The sequence below is a fragment of the Anas acuta genome, chromosome 13 (genome assembly GCF_963932015.1).
Source record: "Anas acuta chromosome 13, bAnaAcu1.1, whole genome shotgun sequence".
Taxonomy (NCBI): domain Eukaryota; kingdom Metazoa; phylum Chordata; class Aves; order Anseriformes; family Anatidae; genus Anas; species Anas acuta.
Genome location: NC_088991.1, coordinates 14,006,863 through 14,027,503, shown reverse-complemented (window position 1 = coordinate 14,027,503; position 20,641 = coordinate 14,006,863). Strand labels below are relative to the sequence as shown.

Below are 20,641 nucleotides of genomic sequence, written 5' to 3'. Positions count from 1 at the left end.
GGCCCGGCCGCGGGGCAGGCCCCAACCGCCCCCCCCCCTCCTCAGCCGTGAGGGGATGAGAGGGGCTGGGGGGCTCGGAGCGCTGCGGCTGCCTCCGGGACCGCATCCAAAGCACACAAAAGCAACACTGTCAACACGAATCTTAGTTAACAATAATAATTAAGGAGCTCATAGCATTCTCCACTGCTTTTACATTCGAAGGCTCTTTCCACACTTACCCACCCGCCCCCCAATTTGAACAATAGGCCAAGAGGCAGCTTTCGCTCCCGTACTTAGAATTATTGGGGCAATGCTGTTGCTTCACAACACCACAGGTAAATTCCCAAATCCCCGTAACAAACCATTGCAAAATGCAAACATTTGTAAAAACCATTACCTACCTTGACCAAAATAACCAGAAATGTAAATCCATTTAATTCAGGGACATGCTTGTCCCTTTTGTCATTTAAAAAAAAAAAAAAATCCAAATACAGGACAGTGGCAAGTCTCCATATTGTTTTTAGAAAGACATTTGTGGTAGTTTGTTGTTTGTTTTTTTTTTTTAAGCCTCTGCAAATATTTAATATACTATTATGAAATTATTTAATTGCAGTGCACCATAAGTGGAGAAATTACTAGTTGAGAAGCAGCTCATTTTGAAAACAAATACTATCAAACTTGGAGACTCTCCATTCCATTATCTAGGCCCTCTCTCTGAGTTGTGTATCTGTAAATGCAATTGTGATTAAAGTTTTTGAATGTTAGAAATCATAGCAGAAACTCCAAAAGGGATAAATAATTTTATGTATTAGTGCACACCGATGGAACCAGACTATAAGAATCAGGGTTTCAATCTCTACACATAAGACAAAAAACACAGATACCATGTGGTTTTGGTTTGTTTTGTTTTTGTACTGCTGCATGTCAGTCTGTAAAGACAGTTCCTAGATATGAATAGATTTGCTAAGGACTGAACGGAAAATAAACTATTGGTACAAGGTGCCAGCTAATACCGCTAGGTCCCTGCGCTGAGAACTTGATGAGGCCACCTATGCATTTCTCTCACATCAACGAGATGAGGTCAGAGACTAACTTTTGATTCCAGCTGACCTCAGCCAATTCAAACTGGCAACCTAGAGGCCCCACGTCCTACAGTGTCCTCAAGTCAGGCTGTATGAAATGCTAAACAATTAAAAGCTCATACTCTCACCATTTTTTTTTTTATTTTAACTCCAGACTGCCAGAAACCTAAAAGCCAGTTCTCTCCCATCCAAACATAATATTTAAAGGTCAAGACAAAACTCTCTTGTTTCCAGTTTCAGAGGCTGACCTTTCCAAGGGCAGCAGCAGGCGATGTTCACATACTCTCCTCTGTTGAGAGTTTTAGCTTTTGGAGCTTGCTCCTGCTGGACACCACAAGAGCTGAAGTCTTGCAATTTTCTGGGCACAACACAAGACATCTACTTAATTTAATGGGACTTTCTTTATTCCTGAAAATAATGGACACCATGGTTGCTAATGTGCATGAATGCAGTTAGAGTGGTTCTTTACAGCTACTCTATACAAGCTGTGTTTGCACTGCTGACTACCTGGCAGCTATGGTGACAGACATTTGCTACATCTATAAAGTTCAAACTATGCTTGATTTTCAATTGAAATTACACTCATCTTAATTTCTTCAGCTGTGATAGTTAAAGAAATTTTCTCTATGGGGAAATTAATCAGAACAGCTACTGCAGATTAAGCTCTCCTACAATTAAGTATTTTGAAATCACTCCTGCCTCAATATTCTATCCCACAGTAAATAGGAATGTTATTCTATAAGAATGTTTTCCGTCAATTTCTGACCAAACAGATGAGTTGTATTTTTCCCTGTTGTGCTGATAAGTTATTATTTTTCTGTTCCTTGTCCTAGCACAGCTTAACATCTAAGCTGTTGGCACTAACAGGATTTTAGCTCTAACAATCTTACTTCTTAACACTTTTGTATTCCTTCATCTGCTACTTTTTTTCTCACCTAGCTATTTTCTGCCTTGAACAAGTAATATACCTGTGAGACTCTAGGCATGCTCCTTTAGGCACTAAGGACGTCAGCTTCAGCACCAATTAGCCATCTGAATTTGGGACATGCTTGATACCTTAGTCAGAAAATATCTACTGAAAATCTGGATCAACAGCTAAATCCTGCACTCCTCCCTCCACATCTGTGGCTCCCTATCTCGGCCTTGTAATACAGCTGCCCTGATGACTTTCCTGCTTGATTTAAAAAGCTTCAAGCCAGAGCAGAAGCAGCAACCATTCCATCACGGTAAAAATACTGATTCATTCGCTTAGCGAGGTGAGAAGTATAAGCCCTATTATACAGGAAAGCAGTTGCCACCAGGGCTAAGGGACTTACTCACTACCACGCGAGATAAAAGTTTCAGTACCACAGTGAGATTTCACAGGTGCTTAGCTCTTAGCCAGCCATAAGTCTATACTGTCCCTGTCAGAAAGATGAAATCTCTCATTTCCATTAAGAATTCATGTGCAGTATGAAAGGTAAAAAAAAAATGTACTAGGTAACTTCCTCTTTCCACAGCTCCAGTAACTACACAGCAGAGTGAGAATACAGAATTATATTTGAGATGGCAGAAGCTGAGCAAATTCAAGCCCTTTGATATTTTGTGCTGTATCAGGGCTAAATATTCTCACCCATCAGCAGTTAGCCACTCTTAAGCCAGACAGTAGAACAGGACAGGCTGCTTCTGCCAGTCTCACAGGGCCCCTTCTGAAAAGAGGAAAAAACAAACAAACAACAAAACAAATAAACAAGCCAGCCACAACAAAAGCAGACCAGTATGTTCCAGGATATTGCTCAGCAGCCGCCATTGTGTGTGTGATTTTGTAACTGCACTACAAACTTCCACAGGACTGTAACTCAGCCTTTATAGATTTCTGCCCCCTTCACCTGCTCCATACCCTTTCTGTAATCATTCCACTAAAGACAACAAAGAGTTTGAGAGTCTGAACCAAAACTTGCCTTAATAGCAGCCAACTCCCCTCTGCCTTCCAGGAGTTTGGGTTTGCAAGTTAGAGGAACGTAACTGTAACTAAAGTGCAAATCCCATATTGCTGTGGGCCTCCCAGCTTTGCATTAATTTCACATTTTCACAGACTTCTGTGAATTCAAAAATTCCATTTTCAGTGTAAGGAAAGACAACAAATACATGCCCTGACTGCAGCACATTTTCTGCTGATTTACTGACTGTACATAAATACTACAGTGTAATTGTCATTTTTAACCACAAAAAGAGAAAGCTGTATGCTTAGGAAAATAATTCAAGGAACGTCTGAGAATTTCATTAAGTCCTGTCATCTCTTCCACGTACTTCAGCAAATGAGGCCTATTACTGAAGGGGTGAAGTGCAGCCAACATCGTTTTCTCTCCTCTCCCTACCACATGGGTTAAGCCTTTGCCATGCCTGGCAGAGCCTGAGGAGGTGGGGTGAGCGTGCACATCAGTCCAGCTGGTACCATGCTAAGGAGAGATGTGAATCTCCAGTTCCTAGAAAGCTGCTGCCAGTAGGGTACAACGTGAGGGCAGTGACAACGCACAAGCACAGCTCCACAAAACAGACTGTAACTGCCCCGTTCTTGGCTCTTTCAAAGCCAGGAAAGAAACCACAAACTCCAGGCCCTTGCAGGGCTGCCAGATGCTTCCACCAAAGCGTATCACAGCCCAAAGGGCTCCCAAGTACCTTTGAAAGGCTTTCATGTGAGCACAGCTAATAGTGCCCACGGTCCAAAGGTGAAAGACAGATCACCACAGCCTGCGTAACAGCAGGCATGGTTTAATTTCTATTTTGCTTTAAAAAAATAACACAAAGACTATGAGGAAGTGATTGGTTGCCTAAGATGGTGGATCATTTTGCAATAATGGTAGATAAGCAAAATTCTAACAAAATGTCTGCGAGAAGACATAAAATAAATCCACGAAGCAGCACTTTGAACAGCAAAACAAGCTGGAACAAATTTCCAGACAGGCAAAGCTTTCCATGCAAGAGCTGGTTTCAAAGTCCAAGAGTCTCTCTAGGGAAGAAACAACACTCAAAGTTTGAAAAAAACAAAACAATAACAAAAAATGTTCTGACTACTGCAAAAAGTAGTAAAAACTTAGTTAAACTTAGTAGTCAAAATTCAGTAAATTTAGGAAGCTGGAGAAATGAGTTGCTATAAATTTGAAGATGAGAAAAAGAAATTAAAATACTGGACATACCTATACATATGCAGAGAGATACAAAACCAAATGCATGTTCTTTAGCTCGGTACATCTTTGGGATCAAATTGCAAATAGCATCTGAATAAGGCCCTGTATCTCTCACTGTGTTTTCCCCACAAAACTATTCTCTCTCTCTCATACATGCTGGGAGACAACAGAGCTTATTCTGGGGAGGAGAAAGGAATGGGAGAAGGATTTCTGGCTGTCTGAGGCAGGAGCTATGTGTGCCAGGCAGTCACAGTCACAGAAAATGGGGGCTCAGAGGCTGGAGTACAGGAGCCCTGGGGATGCTCTAACCTGTAGGTGCATTTGAGTTGACAGCCAGCCAAGAACTGCGTGAAATTCCCTGTTACTTCCTTTTACTGGTCTTATGCTAAGTGTTGCTAAGCTGTACCTGGGAACCGGGCCAAATCAGCTTGGGATCTTTGGATGAAAGGCATTATAAAAAAATCCAGAGTATTACCCATGTGGAAAGCAACAATATGAATTAAATGAATGTGCAAAGTAGCAGGATTTGTTTTTTATTACATTTTACTAGGCAAAATATAAAGACAGACTAAAGAATTGCTCCATGTGAGGAAAACTACATCTTTCTGCCTGGGTTTCTAAGAGGAAGAGTCATTAACGCAGTGTATCATTACCAAAACTGACACCTGAAAACACACATTTTTTAATAGACTAGAGCCAACAGGGAATGGCTCAGAAAGTCGTTTTCCTCAGATAGAACATACAGATCTGTGCTACCAAGAAGTGAACACCACTTCATCTATTATCAGCCGGCATTTATGACAAAGAGTACCCATGTAGGTAGAGATCTGCTCTGAACCAACAGCTTTCATCATGAAGGTAGAGTCCAGCCTGACTGTTTCATTTCTGGACACAGTTATGACTTTCCACTATATACATGGCTTGCCTGCAACAGAAGTTCTCACTTACAGAGTTCAAAGTATCTCCCACAGAGAAAGTTTACCTAACCTGACCGTGCACTCCACATCCTGCTTGCGCCTGATCCAAAGTGGACCAGACCCTACTGTGAGTCAGGGAGTCTCAAACCTCATCCAGGCCCACGATTCTCCAGTTTGGGCTCTGTAAGTCACCCTTCAGCCCTCAGCATCATTTCAGTCCCTGGGGGAACACCCACTGTCTCCAGGTAGCATGGTGTCATGGCAAGAGGGTAGTGTCTTAGAAAAAAAGATAGGGACATTCTCCAAAATACGTAGGAACACTACTGCATGGGATGTTAACTCTGTACTTAGTGCGTCTTGACTCGAGAATTACTGTTCTTGAACTGGAAATCTGATATATTAACACTTCCAACATTACTTTAATAGGTCATTATTATCACCTTGCTGGAACTGAACTCTTTCAGGCAATCAATAAATACATTTATCATCAGAAAACATCCTGCAATGAAAAATGCTTACAGTTAAATACAATACCTTTACAAAATTCCCCCCCCCCCAAAAAAAAAAAAAAAAAAAAATTCAAAGCTTAATACTAATGGCCATTCTTTCCTGAAGACAGTTACAGAAGCAGAAAGAATCATCTACTTAGAACACAAGCTTCAGTACCATGTGAGCTCTCACCATCCCTGCTACAGACCTTCACCAGCATCATCTATATTCACCTGGCCTTCCTGCCTTAGTTTCCCCAAGCTGCGCAAGGGCTTATTTTGTTGTTGTCATTCCTCCCCCCACCCCCAGTCCCAAAGCCAGTCAAAACTGTGCCAAGCCCTCACTAAGGAGGCAAGAGAAATCAACCCTGCCCTGTAGTTCTCTCAAGCTAATTTCAGACATGATGTAATGAGTGGGTGGTAACAATACAGCAAGGCAGGACAGGAGAGAAAGGCCCAAGCAGCGCTGTTGCTATTAGAAGGAAACTGAGCAAAGAGCAAGTGCAAGAGAGAATAAAACAAAGATCCTTTCATTCTTGAATAACATGGTATTTTGTTTATACACATACAAGACAAGGAAGGGGAAGCAAACACTTAGGTATCTGGTAGGTGTTTGGAAGAAACAAGTTTCCAGAAAGAACTTACTAGGCAGGGATACAACCTTTGTCTTGCTAGACCAGCTAGCTCTGTGCAGTGTTACATGAAAAAAGGAGACAGCAGGAACAGACAGTGCAGTGCAGCAGAATTGCCAGCAGGACAGACCGGATGGGAAATTCAGAGAACTGAGACACAGCAGCAAGCAAGAAATAGGTCTGCAGAGTCTTGAAGAGTCAGCTTGAATCTGATGGAGTAAGGAACAAAAAAAAGGGCACAAGGTGGAAAGCCTGTGTGACTGAAAGGGCAGCAAGGTGTTTCCCAGCAGGTGCTTGCCCCTGGGTCTGAAGATAATTGCATTTGCCTCTGTCAAATTGGGTGTTTATGCCAGATAGGAATATAGATGAGATACTGATTCTTTATGTAATTTCTCTTTTCTGTCTTTTAAGATTTATCCATGACAGAAGATCCTGTACTTATTCTGGACTAAGTGGAGGAAAACCAAACCAAAATAAATAAATAAATATTCTGCCCTCTCTGTTCCTGTTCAGCCCTGCTGACCTTGCTCAGTACAGCCTGAATTGCTGCACTTCCTGATCTCTCAGGTCCCGATTTTGTCACTTCCTTGCACTCGCGCAATTTGTGTGTGTGTTAAGTCTGAAGGTTTGCTGGCAGCAAAGGAGAACTTCAAATCCAGACACTTCTCCTGTTTACTTGCTGTGTGCTCTTATCTACTTTTGGATATGAATGCAACCTCAAACTGGAGAGGTTTACAAGAACAGAGTTTTCACTTCCTTTCAGAAGCTTTTGGCAAATTCTAAGAGCTGAAAGCTAATTATTTTGGCACAAAGAGGCACCAAAGAATCTTTTAACTATGGCATTCCTGTATAAGGTTTCCTTGACACTTTTGTCTGAGAGAAAGAAGAAAGAGGAGTAATAAAAAGCCCACATTTATCTTTTTGAGATACAGAACAGCTTCACTACAAGAAGAAATTAAATAGGCAAGAGTTCTTCAGGTTGGGAAAAAATTAAAAAAAAAAAAAAAAAAGATGACTGCAGAGGGAAACGATAGCTATAAAATCCTGAATGGAGAAGGTATATACAAAATAATTGTTCACATTCTCTTACAGTATAAAAGCTGAGGGGGCATCCAACAAAGTCATTAAGCAGCAGGTTTAAAACAAACACCCAAAAGGAAGTATTCTTTCATCCCGCCCATAATTGCATAGTGGCAGTCATTGCCTTAAGAGACTGTGGAGACTGAAAATGGATTTTAAAAGACATTACGTAAATTCATGGGGGACAGTGTGATCAATAGGAAATAAAGTAGCTAAGATGAAATGTTGGGGTTTTCAAATCCTTACCCTGCTGATTTCTGAAAGCCAAGAGGATACACCAAGCCAAGATTATTTTACATGTATACTTTTTCCTCACCTCTAGCCATCTGCCACTGGCTGATCCTGGAAATAGCGTGGCAGTTCCTGTTACTCAGCGCAGAGCTACAAGGACGAGTGTTGCACATCAGTAATGAGCAGCGAACGGTTCTCTGCATTCTCCTGCTTGGCTCTTCTTTATCTTCTGGCAGGCTTCCTCCTAGGGTAGGAAATACTTTTGGCAGAGCTTCACAATCCAACCCTCCTCCCATTTTCCCTGCTGCAACCATAGTATTAATTGTGCAGAGAGAGAATATTGCACTCACTCTTTCTAGTTGCAAATTTCAGATTAAAAAAAAATGAAAAATGTAATTCTATGTTTTCATATTTAATTGTAGCCTCTGTAGCTCATATTGAGTTTTCAAAGGGTAGAAAACGCAGCTGTCCTCCATTCTTGGTCAAAAAGCTCCCCAGTCCCCAATAATGATTTGATACTCTCCACAAAACAGTAGAGACAAATTAAGGCCATCAAACAACAGCTCTCCATAATCAAGTGAAAGTAACAATTTACCTCAGACAGCAAAAAGACGAGGAAAAATACAAACAAAAGAAAAAAAGAAATTACCACACTGAAGTTACTCAGTTTCATTTTTAAAAAGTAACTTTAATAAAAGATTTTATATTCAATATTTATGAGACAAGAATTTACAATTATGATTATGCCCAGCTTTTTTTAAAAAGCTGTAATAATGCCAATTCTCTTCCAAACAACTTCAGAACAGTCAGAAACATTTTCAAACTTTAATTATTCCCTATTCAGCTAAATCTATTGTGTTTGCAAGGAAAGTCCGACTGAACTGCGACTTTGTGCCAGCTATTTCCCATGTCACAACATGCTCATTTGTCACCCCAACACTTCTCCAGCTTTGCGCAACGCTTACTCTACAGCCTGCCCGTGCCAAGGGCAGGCAGCTTGTCCCTTACCCCCCAGCTGCCCTACTGCTGCCCCCTTCAATCTCCCCTTCCTCCCAACCCATATTCCTCCTGCTCCCTCATTTTATCATCTAGCAGCAGGGCAGAAAGGAAATAGAGAAGAAAGCAGCAGAGAAAGGGGGAGGGAACAGGACATGGTGGGTGATCGGTGCTGGGCACAGACTTCACGCATACATAAGAGAGGATTGAAAATTCAAGGGGAAGACCACAAAAGCCTAGTGATGGTCCAGCACAGCAGAAATACCCGATGAGCCGCTGATGACTCAAGGTTTCCATAGCACTTGTATTCTCAGCTTTGGAGCACACTAAACAAAAAGTACAAAGCAAGTGGTACTTGCACTAAGGCAGGGGGGTCCTAAGTAGTTGCCCAGTGCTACTACAAACTTGGTTCCCCTGGGAAGAAAATTGCCAGTACTGGACTGGGCCTTTTATGGGTTAGTATCTCAGTGCCAATGACTTGGATATTCCTACCAGGACCACACAGCCCTTTTGTCCCTCTCCTCAGTTCCTGCTTGCATTAAGCAACACAGACAGAAGAGAAAGTAAAACTGAAGGAAAACAGAACTAAGTGAAAAGTAAAACAGGGGAAAACACTTGAAAAAGTAGTTCTGAAAAACATAGATCAGAAGGTAAACAAGCACAGAAAGAAGCACAGTTCTAATGAGACTCCTATTTTTTAGAGAGACAGAACTACACAAAATATATAAATTATTCAACTGAAACCATAAATTACCCTTTGATACTCATGCTTCAGGTAAGTTCCTGTTACGCAGCAAGCACCCACAGTCACCTTATGAATCTAAAACGAGCATAAAGGTAGAAGATAACATTCTTAACTTAATAACTTTAATTTAATTTAAGAATTATCACCAATATATATATTTTTAGCTATCAGATTACTTAACACAAAAATTAATAACATATTAAAGAGTATTAAAGCACACCAGTCCAGACCTACAGCAATGAAGGAAAAAATAACCTCAGTCTCCCCAAAAGAATTTCAGTGAAATAGACATTTCAGTTAATGGGCTTTGACGGGGCATTTTTGCTCTAGGCAGTTTAGCCTGGTGCACTTTGAGCTTAATTCTCAGAGGTATCGGTCACTTGAAGCTCCAGATGAACCCAACAGGATCAGGACCAGCTGCCCTGAAATGGTTAATCAAACAGAGGCATACAAAAATGTGAATCCACCAAAGCTTTGACAGCTGGAGATTCATCTGTAGTAAGGCTAAAAGAGCAGCAACAGCAGGACCCTAAGATCCAAGGACACCCTCTGTACCTCTGGCAGAGTAATAAATAGCAAGGCTATTGCTCTGACAGTGATACCCACCACTGAGCATATTATTTTCCAAATGTGGCACAAGTTGCAACACACAGCACTCCAGCACGAAGAAGAGCAGTCCCTGGGCCTGAAGAGAGAGCAGGACAGCACCTGTAGCTATGTGGGTTGTGGCTCCTGCAAGGAATGCTGCTACGGCTGGGGCATTCCTCATTAATTAAATACAATCCCTAGGCTGCCAGCCAATTATCCCTATAACCCTCCTGTGGCTATGTTTGAAAACCTATGGTCAAACAAGGGATACACGGAGAGCTTAGAAGGTGAGTAAACTCAGATTTAAAGTCTTGCTGCGTACCAGATAAAATGATAATATTTTTCTTGCTCATTTACTATTTCCAAAACAAAAGCAGCAGAGGGTATCTGTTATCAAGCTGAACTCTTACTTCCTGTCTCACAAAGCTGCAGCTCACTTGCAGAGACTCAGAAGGCTGTCCCTTGGCCCTGCATCCAGGCTCTGGTACCAGCACACCCACAGCACCCCAGGATACCAGCAGCTGGTGATGTGGCAAACAGGGAGGGCAGTAAAACAAAGTAGGGCAGCGCTAGAGCAACATTACGGAAAACTGCTGTGCTCAGTGCAAGTATAACATAAACTTTTGCAGTCAGCACACCTCTTTCCTGAAGTACAAAATGAGAATCTTATCTTTTTCAAAGCTTTTCTTGAAACGCTATACAGAGCTGTCTGTGTACAAGCATTATATTCAGCTGTTCCTTTTCCCAGTAGATAGTCAAAAGAGTGCTATCTAATTTCATAGACCAGGGCTACACTATGACTTCTGTCTCAAAATGGAATTTTCCCCTAACTTCATTAAAATGAAAAAAGTCCATCTAAGAAATGAGACTGAGGTTAATGAATGACTTACAAGCTTTAGGTTTTTGCTAGCTGTTCTTTCCTACTGAGATCTATTTTTTCATCACAGCCTAATCATTTCACAGAGGTATAGAACATACACATGCTCAACTGGCAGCTGGCAGTGGCCACATCCTGCCTCCTGCCAAAATCCACTTCTGGGGATCTAAACAGGCTCAGTAAAAATCCTCACTTTGCGACTGCTCTCCAACCAAGAAAGCAGGCAGAAACAATTCTGTCACAGCCAGGTCTTTCCACAGACCCTGCTTTCATGTTAATTTTTATTTATTGGCACAGAGGAGTTTCCTGCATCATGGGCTGGAAATTGCCTCTGTTGCATTTCCAAAAGACATGGAAGGATTTCGGTATCAGTCACTGTGTCAGGCAGGCCATAAACCAAATTTTAACAGACAATAGCGAAAAAAATCCTGAATCATGAACTAGCATGACAGAAACTCAGTCCTCCCTCTGAAAACACTATTGTTTATTGCTGCCAAGGTTGATGAAACTATAAGCAAACTGCTTTAGCAGACCCCATAAATTTATGTGTCAATACTCTGCATTGTTAGTTCTGAAGATACCTGAAAAACAATTAAGATCAAAAGTAGGTGAGCCTCAAATACAGCAGCTGAACAAAAATTCAGTGATCTGTGTGGCATAGAGGCTAACCTGTAGCTTCTCCAACAGGTTCCCTAGCTATTTGAAACTTGGACGGGGGAAATAAACATGACCATTTTCAGGGATCTCAGTGGAGAAAGTGTAAGAATTTCTGGTTTCAAGGTCTAGGGGCTATTTGCTACTCCCTCGAGAGGACCAGACCATTATCCAGTGGCTCAAGCCATGCCAGATGTCCACCCCAAAATCCTGGAAAAATGTCAAACACCTAGCCTGGGTTTGACATTATCCCATTCCCATTATGGGCAGACTGGAAGAAGCTCTCTGGATGAGCTCAGATTTGGTTTGGGATTTTAACAAAGTGAAACTCTTCTGCCCAACCATGGTTACAGGCATGTCATAGAGCTCTAGTTAACAAATTACTAATTTGTGTGAAAGTCAAGCATTCTGTATCTTATCAAAAACAAAAGAGGTGAACGTAAATGACCAGCAAGATTGAGAATCAATGATGCTTTTGTATTACTTGTGTTCTTGCCAATAATTTGGCTTAGTGCCAAGTATTAATCCCAACTGTTAACAGTCATACAAACTAACTCACATCCAACGTACTTCAAATGGTTTAAGTGTTTTATTCTCATTCACTGAGGGAGAAATTAAAGTCAAATTAGTATGAGTCAAAGGCATTTTTGTCACTGAAAATCACAGTTGACTGCTGTGTGCCTCATTTTCTTCACCAGTAAAGAAGGCATAATTTTGACTATTGGTTATGTTTGATTTTTTTTTTTTTTTTCAGAACTTTTACACTTACTGCCTTTTTAATTTGAATTAAGTGACAATTGCAGTCTGGTCTTAAATGACTTATGCAGGGCCAGACATTGAGTATATGGCAGAAATGAGAACAGAACCTCTATTTTCTTACTTATAAATCATGAGCTCTAACCACTCTTCAGTGCTGCCTCCCTTACTGAAATAAGAAACCATAAATGCAGGCAGTTCCAGTTTTCAGATTATATGATCCCAGCCTTCCTCTTTTGTTGTTGCTCATTCATCCTTTTTATGTAACTGTTCCCTTAGCTGTGAAAAAAACATAAAGGTCAACTTGACACTGAACTGTATCATTTGGAAGAATTATCAAAATTGTGGAAAAAGATTAACAGATTGTCACCCATTCTCTTGATTTTGGGGAGACAAGATGTTTTAACATTATTCTAAACACAGTTGCTCCAGTGAACTACACTCAAAACACTTTTGCTATCAATTTTTCTGCCTACGATTGTGTGTGCTACAGGGGGAAGCTGTAGATAAACAGCAGAGCCTTGCTAATGATTGTACATAGGGTAAAAGTAAGGTCAGATAGCAGTGCTGTTGTATTCAGTAAATTCAATGGATCCACTTTATATCTCGCCTTGCTATAATTTCAGTGGTATTACTTTATTGACTTTTATGCTAATATAATCCAAAACACTTATAGAGTGTTTCTCCTAGTCAAAAATCTCTTTTGAGTATAGTAAAACTGCATTGAATGTATCAGTATTACTACAAGAAGCACAAAGAAACTAAAATAGAAGACATACCAAGAATACACCAAGTGCTGTATCTATGTTGTCTGTATTGAACTGTGTTGTTAGCATTAAATTTGGGAAAGGAGCAACCCAAATGCTGCACTAGACCAGAAGTTTCATGAGGATCTGTGCATCAGTTATGCTGAAAACACCTTTCTCATCATAAGCCCACTTTTACTGTAATTAAATGCTTCAAGAAAACAGTAACTTTGTCAAAAAATCATTTTAGGGGAATAGCAAAAATTCTGAGACCACCTGGTGTCATTTCAATGTTTTCCCTTCAAAATAATTTTTCAGTACTGGACCAGGCAGCATAGTGCCTACAAATACTACAGTGCAATACATCATATTACAGTACAATAGAAACTAAATTAAAACAGAAGTTTAAATCTATCCATAACATATATAATTTCTGAAAGCTCCAATTTCGCTGCAAATAACAAACTAAATTTCACAAAACTCGGATGAGAGCTCTTCTTCCAGTATTCATCACGGAATTTCCTGTTTTTCCATTTCTCTGTGCTGAGCCGGGAGTTGGGTGGGCGCAGTCCTGCAAGGAGAACATGGCAGGAAGACTGCTTGTGGGCTCGCTGCGATGGGAGACATTTGCAGCTCAGGCTAGAGCTCAAGTCACCTAACTTTCACCACGCTCGCTCTCGAGCTGGCACGCTCTCGTCCTTCTCAGCTGCCGTCAGCGTGCTCATCGGGCAAAACTGAGGAGGAGGTGAAAAGCAGCATGTGGCAATGCCAGGCTGCGCGGCTGCAGCGGGAGAGCTGCCGAGGCCTCAGCTCTGCAGTGGCACAGCGGGCAGTTCCCACAGCAACCCGCAGCTCCCGGCCGCCTCTGCGCAGGCAGCACCGAGCTGGCAGGCTGCTGCTGAGCATGTCGGAAATTCTGCAAGAAAGGTTACCAACTTCAAACAGATGGAGATTACGCTCCAACAGGGCTGCAGCTAGTCCTACTGTGGCCAACCTCTGCCTCCCCACAAAAAAAAAAGAAAACACCTCAGTGCAGAACCGTCCCCTACGCTGCACTCAAACTGTGCAGACGCTGCAGGTCCGTGATTAAACCCCAGGGTACACCGCAATTCTCCTGCCACTCCCAGCGGGGACATGGGAGCTTTGCTGCTTTGCAAGCTTTTCCTTGTCCCCACTGACATTTGCATGCGTTTCCAAAAGGTTATTCTATCTGAGTGGCAGCTGGTCATCATACACATACACAAATTAAATTAATTTAATATCAGATTTTGTTAGGTTTGCATTTCAGAATAAACATAATTTTGCACCAGAACAACAAGCAATGTGAAATGAGATTTACAAATGTGCTGGTACAAGCTTGCACATGAGCCAGTTGCAGATGATTGATATGATGACTGACACTATAATTTAGCTTTTTATGCAGCTTAAATGAGCACTCAATTCCGTGCCCTTTAATCACAAGGTGGCATTTCATCTCATAAGTAGTCAGCTTTAGTTCAATAAAAGAAAGAGTGCCCAACAGGAACAGGCAAAGTAGGATGAGGCCTCAAAAAAACACACATACACACACACAAAAAAAAAAAAAAAAAAAAAAAAAAGATCAAAAGCATTATTTGAAAAATGAAATATTAATACAGGCAAGGCTTCCAACTAAATGTTTCCTTTGGTATTTGCTCAAGTGAATGTTATACCTCTAGTGGCAGTAGAAGTGAATTACTTAGTATAATGACTGGAAAATTCGGACTACAGTTAAGTAGTTTCTACATCTTGGATATAGGTATGTACACACAAAAACGTACGTCACTTTTGAAAAATGAAATCTTAAATCCCCATGTCGGTAATTCACACAGCTCAAAGCCTGACAGTCAAGCAAGAGACATACGTAGGCCTTTCCAAGTTAAATACTGTAATTTGTCCAAATAAAATGACAGAACACAGACTCACACCCTATTTGGATGTGCCTATGGCTTCTGCTTAAGTTACCAGATATGTCCATTACCTACTCTCAAAAGAAAGTTTGTTATAAAAATGCTAATGTACAGTTTGTCCCTTCAGGAACAGGGGAGGGCAAACTGGACGCTACAGCAGTGCTGGAAGACACATTACACTTGAGAGGGAGGTGTAAGGCAAGACTGGTTTGCACCGTGACAGTGCCGGGAGTCTGTCTGTGGACACCTATCTCCTCCCAAATCCAGCTGTGTTGACACAAGAGTCCTCCCCCAGTCTGCCCAGGGGCTTTTGAGCATTGCCCTGCAACAGGTTACCACCCCTCTGATCCGGATATACTCGTTCTAACACTCCCTAACCTATTTCAGTGATTATCAGCTGGGCCAACGAACCCTTATTACTTCAAATGTTAGGCCATGGTTGCACAGACATTTTTGCTTCCCTGCAAAGCAAGCTCCAGCTATTTCTACTCCCCAGTCTTTGGCTATGCTTTTCAGCCTCTGCATCTCCCCCCCCCCCACCCGCCTCCCCCCTTGATCTATGCACTATTTCCTGGATTTTTATAAACTTAAATTGCTTTTTTTTGTTTGTTTTGTTTTGTTTTTATTTTGTTTTGTTTCTAAGTTGGATTTGCCCCATGCCTGATTCGCTTAACTGAATGTTAAGGTCTGTGCTGACACAATGGAGGTGATGGCAAGTGGCTGGAAAAAATGGCCATGAGGTTCCTACGTCAAATTTGTCTCCAGAAGAAATGTTTGTACAACCATGGCCTGATACCCTATAAACCCCCTCTGAATTTGTCCTCTGGAAACTACGTGACTTGTTTTACAACCACCTCATTAACAATCTCAATCTCTTATTAGCATCATGCTCTCCAGATCCACCACTCAGTCTGATCTCCACAAGGTTTTTTTCTGACCTGGGCCTTCATCTAAGTAATTCAGGATGTGGCTATTGCTGAGTTGTACCCTCCCATACACAGTTCAGAATATGTCAAAGGCAGCTTGCTTCTGATGCCTTGGAGTCAAAGGAATCAGTAATACCAGATGGAGAAATAAGCTCTAACCACTGTGTATGTAATCCAGGTACTGGTAGTACCTGTGCTGATGGTGTCATGTTCAAGTCAGTGCCTGCAGATTACCTACACTGTAAACTCTTCAATTACTGGAGGCAGTAAAGCCCAAATCCAAAGCTTTTTGAATTGCCAGGTCAGAGATCAACTCTGGCCCACATGCCTCACAGATTTCTTTTTTTCTGCAATGTGTTTGCAAAGTACCAAAGGCTGCACAAAGAAAATCTGCCAGCAGCAATAACACCTGCTTGTTCTCAGCTCCTGGTTTTTTGAAAATCCTTTGTCTTTGTCCTGCTGGCCATAATAAGGAGCGAGTACAACAGGAAGGACGAGTGGCTTCCAGAGTAATTCCCAGCAGAATTCCATGAGGGAGCCTAGAGCAGGTCTTGCCGTCATGCTCAAGAAACAGAGCATGCAATGTAAAGAGTCCTTCAGAGAGGAGGCAGGATCAGAAAGAGAAGGACAAATGGTACTTGTGGTCAACTTTTAAAGTCAAATCTAAACATAGGTATTGGCTAGCAAAGTAGCAAAGCCCTCAGTAAGGCTGCCCTGTCTCCCCTCTGTATAGCTGCACAAAGACTTAATAATTTGCACATGTAGAACGCTTGAGCAGCAGAGGTGCAAAATGGATTGTACTGAGTGAAGCCTTTAATAAGATTTTGATAACAATAATTTTTATGTTAATCTCTGAAGAGTTTGCTTTTGTAACATTTAACTGATAAGCGTATAATCTAGTTTTAATTTAATCTCTGCAGGTGTTTCCCAATGGTAAATGTTAAAGTTTTATTGCTTCCTTAGGCAGTAATAATAGGGAAAATCACTGTGAGGCTCCTACTTGTCCATTTGTATGCAGATAGCATCGTATTTTATAATAGCCGTAAATCTGTCAGGCTGACCTCTTACTTTTGAGATGACATTATTAATAAGTGTCAAAACTGAAGTAAACATGTTTGGAAGGAAAATGAAATAGAGATGTTATTAGAGGTCTAATGAAACAACCGTTAACTGCCTATTTCCGAGAGATGTATGCGCACATCCTCGAAAGAAGCAGAGACCATGCTGAGTTTGCAGCTTTTCGATGAGCAGGACAATGAAGATTCTCAGCAGGGTCCTACAGACAACGCAGAAATAGATCCTACACTTCATAAAGATGATGACTGTCTATAAAACTCTAAACGTTTGCTCTCTCTGAGGTTTCTAAATGATTATAAATACTGTGATGTCTAAGACCCAATTATGGCTTCTTTTATACAGCTTCACAGAACAAAGCATATGTCAAGAACTCCTACATGAATAACCATAAGCCCAGACACAAAGTAGAAAGAAGTGAACCCTGGTACCTGTCTGAAGTACAATACAAGTATACTTTGTGCAAAATTCACTCAGTTTAAGACATGAGACAGACAAATGAATGCTTAGATCTCACACTGGCCTTATTCTCAAGAAATGAGCGTGCATGAAACCTGCCCTTGTTTAGTATTTTAAACTGAGCTATGCTTTAGGCTATACTTTTCCAAACCATTTTATCTATTCTGCAGCAAATATGGTTTTCTGGCATGCTGTACTCACAATAGGCATGTCTCAGGGGCCATTAGTAGGGGCACAGAGCTAAGGTAAAGGACTTCTAAGCTGGCACTGGCTTGCTTCCAGACAGTCTGCAGCATGGGCAGTGAGAGCTTTGAGTTGTCTTTACTCTCTTGTATAGACATGTCCTGAAAGGGATTACACTTTAACAGAGGTTTAGATATTTCCTCAATGGTACTTAGATATCTGGCTCCCAAGGTCCACATTATTAGTCATAAAAACAAACAGTCTAACCCCTGACACAAAAAAATACACGCTAGTATGTTGAAGTCCCAAGTGACGTAAAATGGGAATGCAACATGCTGCCACTGGGGGGTGGAAATTTGAAAAGTTGCCACAGAAGCAAGGGGAAAAACAAACCACAAGTTTTAATAGGTGAATTAAAGGCAAGAGAACTGCTTGGACAGTTAGGCTGAACAATTCTTGCTTCTATTGTAAATCACAATGTGTACGCTGCTTTAAGATGGTAGGTTGAATACAGTATTTTCTTTATTTGATAGTCTTTTAAAAGGAAAAAATCTTTTATGAAGTTTTGTTTGCTTTGATAAATAGGTATTAATTATTTAAAAAAAATCAAATCATTTTCTACAGAAAGACAAGATAAAAACATAACATGGGTGTGAATGGAAATAATACAGATACGTCACCTCATTTCCTGAGGTATTTGAAAGGCGAAGTGGATATTCACTGCTGTGCCATGGCGAAGGCAACTGTCAAGAAAAACAAAATTCACAGGGGTTATACCAATTATTTCAAAAACAGAGGTATTACAGTTTGCTTGAAGGAAGCACGATCCTTTAAAAACAAAACTATTCATTATTAAGAATTAAATGTATTACAAGCTATGGGTAAGACAAAGATACATTAAATGTGCTGCACTCCTGTCTGCACACCAGTTCTTTTCCTATCAGACTTTGTAAAAATACAATTTATTTTGTGTAACTGCTTCAGACTGAGAATTCATTAAAGGAGGCCCCCTCATAAACTGTATTCAGTGAGCCTGTCCAACTGCACTACAGAAACACATTTGCCAGTGTTACAGGCATACCAGACTAGCAGTAAATACAATTATCTTTCTGCCATGACAGTTAAAGTAGAGTTTTTTGCTACACAAGTGTGAAAACTACAGGAATCAGGCATTATGCTGTGTTTCTCACAACTTAAGAAAATCTTCTCCTCAATAAATGAGTTGAGAATCTCCCATATAAAGTATTTAAACAGATGGATAATCACCACAGCAACCAAAAACACTTCCACAGAAGTCATTCAGGAGCATTCTGCATTTGCAGACTCCAGTCTCAGGTTTCTGGCTGCAAGTAGGCCATATTTTATGTAACAGAAGACTAGCCAATGATTTTAGGTAACTCACACTGGTTTCCACGGTAGGTAAAAAATTAAGAGGCCAAACATAAGCTACAGAAACTGAATCTTTTTACTCAGATTAAGCTTAAAGTGACATGACAACCTTGTCGCAGATTCTCTCCTGCATTTTATGTCTCTACTCCTTTGGGACTTCATTTCTGATTTCCTCCTCATCCACATTTTTTTCTTCTCTTTTCCCTGCCTTACCAACATTGTCACAAGGACTGCAACCTCAGCCTGCCTCTGATCCCAGAAATAATTATTCAGGCAAAATAAAGTAATGTGGGGAGAAAGTAAAAGAAATAATATCCTAATAATAAAGAGAACTTCCCACACATCTGACATAATTCTAGTTACTGCCACGCATGACAGTAGTCTCCGTCTTCCACATGTCAGATGAGCAGTCTACCACAGCACATGGCCTATGGGCACAGCTGTATACTCACTCCAGTATTTTTTTCATCCATCTGAAGTACTGGGCGTTGCTGGCAAGGCAGCGAGGAGAGCGTCAGGACTGTACCAATCCAGGCTCTGTGTATGCTCCACGCCAAGAAGCTCAGCATCAGCGAGTTTATCAAGCAGCTCCGTAATATTTTTGCATATGTCAGTGCTGGTTAAATGGTGATGGCACATACATCCCTTTAATAATGCCTGGTATGGGGAACAATCTCTCTCAAGGCAAAATTGTCAATGATGTGGAGTTTGTGCTGATGCATTAGGCATAAGAAACCAGGACAGAAGAACACGGCTGCTGCTCAGATATATACAATAGTTTCCACATTGCACTGGAGTCAACACAGGGCTTTTAAAATACCCAAATAAGCCAGAAAGAAACCACTGTGATAGATGGGTAGAAGAGAAAGGAGTCCAGCGTGATTCCTGATTTTCAACAAGTGGTCAGTAAATGTGAACATTCTTATATGTGTTAGATAAAAAAAGTGAGAAACCAACGCTGAATCCTAGGAAACTTACAAATGGAGATCTAAAGTACTCTTACAGATTCTGAACTTTCTTTGTAAATGAGCTGGACAAACTGGAAAATATCAATTTGGCTAACTAATGTGCTTCCCATTCTAGCTATTTTAAATTATGGTGTGTTATTTTTTTTTCTAATTTGATCATTTTGTTTATTATTGATTTGAATATCTCTGAAGCATGTTTATGTCTGCTGCACTAGGAGCCTTTCCTGAGACAGGTTTCCAAAATCAGCAACACCCTTTTAATACTCAGTAAAAACATAGTAATTTTCTAACTGTATCCTGAAGACTCAAGTCTGCAAGTCCGTTTGAAACAGTAATTCCAGTTTATTTATAAACATTCAGAAATACTACTATTAGCCAATTGAAACTAGTCAAGAAACAAATTACCAGTTTTTACTGCATAGATTTTCAGAAACTCTGACAGGATTATAATTCCTCTATATTTTAACTGTAGTATTGAATAATTTGTAGCCATAAAACTAAAACTGCTCATGAACTCCAAGCAACTCAAAGACCTTCAGAGGGAAGTATTTGGAAGATCAGCGCTAACACACACATCCTGGCTAAATTGCAAAATGAGTAATTTTGTTAAGCATCTTCCATGATTTTAAATAGACAAAATATGTGACTTCCTGTCCTGGATTGTTTCACGATGGTGTTGTGAAATACTAATGGCCGCTGTGTTTGTTTCCCCACAGACGTGTGTTCGTTCCACTGCTGGGGCAAGTCTGGTAATGGCTAAAAGGCTTTTGCAATCC

At 40.8% G+C, this 20,641-nt stretch overlaps 1 long non-coding RNA gene across 3 annotated transcripts; it reads right to left on the bottom strand.

Moving 5' to 3' along the window:
• Nucleotides 1-524: 524 nt before the first annotated feature.
• LOC137863523 (uncharacterized) lies at nt 525-10,191 on the bottom strand. 3 transcript variants are annotated; one of them, XR_011100944.1, is made up of 4 exons: nt 9,924-10,191; nt 9,327-9,392; nt 7,662-7,820; nt 525-2,749 (listed from the first exon to the last, which is right to left on the bottom strand). It is a non-coding gene; the product is annotated as an uncharacterized lncRNA (long non-coding RNA). The 3 variants fall into 3 exon arrangements; XR_011100945.1 differs by lacking the exon at nt 9,924-10,191 and adding an exon at nt 9,573-9,675; XR_011100946.1 differs by lacking the exon at nt 9,924-10,191 and adding an exon at nt 9,548-9,667.
• Between the last annotated feature and the right edge of the window lie 10,450 nt (nt 10,192-20,641).